The sequence below is a fragment of the Sciurus carolinensis genome, chromosome 12 (genome assembly GCF_902686445.1).
Source record: "Sciurus carolinensis chromosome 12, mSciCar1.2, whole genome shotgun sequence".
In the NCBI taxonomy this organism is placed as follows: domain Eukaryota; kingdom Metazoa; phylum Chordata; class Mammalia; order Rodentia; family Sciuridae; genus Sciurus; species Sciurus carolinensis.
In genome coordinates, this window is record NC_062224.1 from 51066999 (window position 1) to 51070871 (window position 3873).

General features: G+C 47.2%; 1 pseudogene; it reads right to left on the reverse strand.

Moving 5' to 3' along the window:
* Positions 1–888: 888 nt before the first annotated feature.
* LOC124962240 (nucleosome assembly protein 1-like 4) lies at positions 889–3139 on the reverse strand (annotated as a pseudogene).
* Positions 3140–3873: the final 734 nt, after the last annotated feature.

Below are 3873 nucleotides of genomic sequence, written 5' to 3' on the forward strand. Positions count from 1 at the left end.
CCATTTTCAGGTACAAATGTGTAATCAGGTAAGGCTGCACACTCTATACACCTGGTCACGGTGTGGACTGGCTGTCCCTGGCTGCCAGAGGCCAGTACCACCACATACTCGGAAATCTCACACCAGCTGCCAACTGGTCAACCACACCAGGACTTTAAGACAGGATAAGTGGTAGGGTGCAGAGGGGTGTTACTGAAAAAACAAGACATGACTTCCACTGCTGCCCGGTTCCCACCACAAGGGAGGAGGAACCCTGGCCCTCTGACTGCCGCCCGCATCAACAGCAGCACCAGGTCTGTGTGTCCCAGAACCAGCTTCTGCCCTCAGCAGCGCAGCAGGAAGCAGTGCTGCTGCTGGCACATCCTCTGGTCAAGCCACCAAGTGGGTCTCACCAATGTAAGGATGAGGGACAGTGTGAGTTCCAAGTCTTCCGAGCATCATTGAATTAATAAACATGAGCCTGGCTCTAGCTCCTGCCTCAGAGGCATGCCACGGCCCACCCAACCCCAGGAGACTACAACACAGGAGAACACACTGAAACGGTGGGTGCCAGGGCTGCGGCAGCTCTGAGCAAGCTCGCTGGTGGCAACAGTGAGGTTCCTCAGATCAAAGGAGGCACCACAGGCCCTCCAGCCCACTCCACCCTCATGGTCTGTAGCCTGCAGGCCAGGCCTGGGAAAGCACAGGGCCATGGGTGCCAGAGCCAAACCTCGGGTTCCAGAAGTATGTCCTGTTGCCACCATATAAGTTAAGCAAAATAAGGAGAAAAAAAGGAAAAGTCAAAATCATGCACATGAAAGCGTGTTAGATGTTGTAAGCACTGTCCATGTGCTGCAGCAGGACCAGGCCCATCCTGACAGCGTCCATGTGTGCCATCCACTCAGTCTCTCACTGCTGCTTGCACTCTGCCAGCTGGCTGGGTTCTTTTTGGGGGTTAACTTTGGCATCCTCGTCTTCTCCCTCCTCATTGCCTTCCAATTCCTCCTCCTCTCCTTCCTTGCCTTCTTCAAAATTGTCGTCATCCTCGATAGCCTCCCCAGTGAAGAAGAGCACAGCCCAGGCCACTATCCACTCATGGAAGAAGTGTCCAATCTCAAAGTCTGAGGCTAACATGAACTCGGAATCTTCATCCAATGATTCTCCATCCCCCGAGGCTTTCAGAAGATTGAAGAACCCATAGCACAAGAAATAAAAGCAAGAATAAACAACTGGGATAGATTCAAACTAAAAAGCTTTCTCTCAGCAAAGGAAACTATCAGAAATGTGAAGAGAGAGCCTACAGAGTGGGAGAATATCTTTGCCAACCATACCTCAGATAGAGCGCTAATTTCCAGAATCTATAAAGAACTCAAAAAACTCTACACGAAGAATACAAATAATCCAATCAACAAATGGGCTAAGGAAATGAACAGACACTTCACAGAAGAAGATGTACAAGTAATCACCAGATATATGAAAAAATGTTCAACATCCCTAGTAATAAGGGAAATGCAAATCAAAACCACCCTAAGATTTCATCTCACCCCAATTAGAATGGCGATTATCAAGAATACAAGCAACAATAGGTGTTGGCGAGGATGTGGTGAAAAAGGAACACTCATACATTGCTGGTGGGGTTGCAAATTAGTGCAACCACTCTGGAAAGCAGTGTGGAGATTCCTCAGAAAGCTTGGAATGGAAACACCATTTGACCCAGCTATCCCACTCCTTGGCCTATACCCAAAGCACTTAAAATCAGCATACTACAGAGATACAGCCACATCAATGTTCATTGCTGCTCAATTCACCATAGCCAGATTGTGGAACCAACCTAGATGCCCTTCAGTTGATGAATGGATAAAGAAACTGTGGCATATTTATACAATGGAATATTACTCCGCAATGAAGAATGATAAAATTATGGCATTTGTAGGCAAATGGTCGAAATTGGAGAATATCATGCTAAGTGAGATAAGCCAATCTCAAAAAACTAAAGGACGAATGATCTCGCTGATAAGCGGATGAGGACATATAATGGGGGGTGGGACGGGCTAGCATTAGGTTTAGGGTTAGGTTTAGAGTTAGGCTAAGGAGAGCAGTAAGAATGAAGGAAAGAAGGACTGTGTAGAGGGAAAAGAGGGGTGGGAGGGGTGGGAGGGGTGGGGGGGAGGGGAAAAAATATAATAAACATCATTACCCTATGTAAACGTAAAAAAAATAAAAAAAAAAAAAAAAAAAAAAAAGAAGATTGAAGAAGTTGAAAAATGACTCATTGGGACTTTGCTTAGTGATGGTCCTGACAGTGCCTGGCCCCTTGTGCTTCTGCTTCTTGATGGTCTTGACCAGGACATTTCTTCCTTTTTTCCAGTCAATGGTGCACCCATCGTAGTCCATTATTTCGGGACATTTGAAGGAGAAGGGGTCGGCCTTGTCGGGCTCCAACTTCATCTTGTATGTTTTCGTCAGGACTGGGTTGGTGAAGTAGTTGTTGGGCTCAAAGTGGAACTCTCACACAAAAGACAGAGGCTGACCAGGGTCTGAACACTTCACTTTAATGTCCTACAGGTGTTTCAAGATTGGCTCATCATATTCCTGCACCAGCTCACTGAGCATGTCCACATTTCTGAGGATGGTGAACCAGAACTCCGGGATTCCTCTCGGATTTGGCTGTTCTGTTGCTGCTTTCTCAGCTATGATTACTTTATAGTTCATGTCTCCAGCCTCCTTGTCCCCCACTTCATTTTCACTATGACTCTGCATCTGTGGGCTCCAAGTTGGCAATGATGAACTCCCTCCTCTTTTCAAACAGAGGCTGATACAGGGCTGCGTACTTCCTCTCCAGGGCGTGCACCTCCTCGTAGAACTTGACCTCTATTTGTGCACACCACACCTGGAGCTGCTTCAGCGTGTTGACTCTCCTCTTCAATGCTCAGGGTAAAGTTTCGATGTAGCTGGAAGGAGTGTGAGAAACACTGTCAAGTCGCTCCTGCAGACAGGTCCTGCCAGGACCTGTGGGTTCTGTATCACCTGACTTGTGAACTTTTCTGCAGGGGAACCCACCAACTGTGTTTCACCAGCTGCCAATGACCTGTGTTTCCAGCATTCTTAGCAGCTTCCCCAGAATCTGCAGAACACCATATGAAAAACTGTTATCTGCCATCTGAATGCTCTTATTCCTTCCATGGATGGACACTCCCTCCAGCCTGGTGGACTCCACCAACTTGCATCAATGTGAAGGCACCTTTAACACTGGGTTCCAGCACTCATGAACTAGAAGCAGCACACCTGTGCACTGGGTCACTGCAACACACATGGATTGTCTCACCTACAGTCTGCCAAAAAACCACCCAATCAAGTGACTTTAAACACTGCTCCCTATGCAAATTTGGGAAGGTGTAATTCCTATACCTATAAATTGATCCTCCTTTTGTAAAAAATTAACTTTTCAAGAGTAGCTTTATGGTCCCAAAATCCAAAACTCTGCAATCTTGCTTTTTTTCCCTTGAGCACTATGTTGGTTTCTGGATTTCCAAATTAGGGAAGCTCTTCCGGCAAATTGGTGCAAATACTCCAAAATCTGAAAAACTACAAGACCTGGAATACCTCTGGCCCTAGTGTTTCAGGTAAGGAACACTCAGCCAGTGGTGTGCATCTTGTAAGCCATGACATGGAGGGTTCACCGGGCCAGGCACTTGTGGCTGTCACAGCACAGCTGCTGCAGGAGGCTATGCCCCGCATGCCTATCTCAATCCAGCTTTAGGATGGCTTCAAGGTTAGACAGTGTGGATAGTGGCTAGATGCCTGAGTCCCCATCAAACAGACACACCCTCAGCACTTGATTTGCAGAACACAAGCTGGGTTGACAGTCCTGATCTACACTTGCTGACTCTGGCC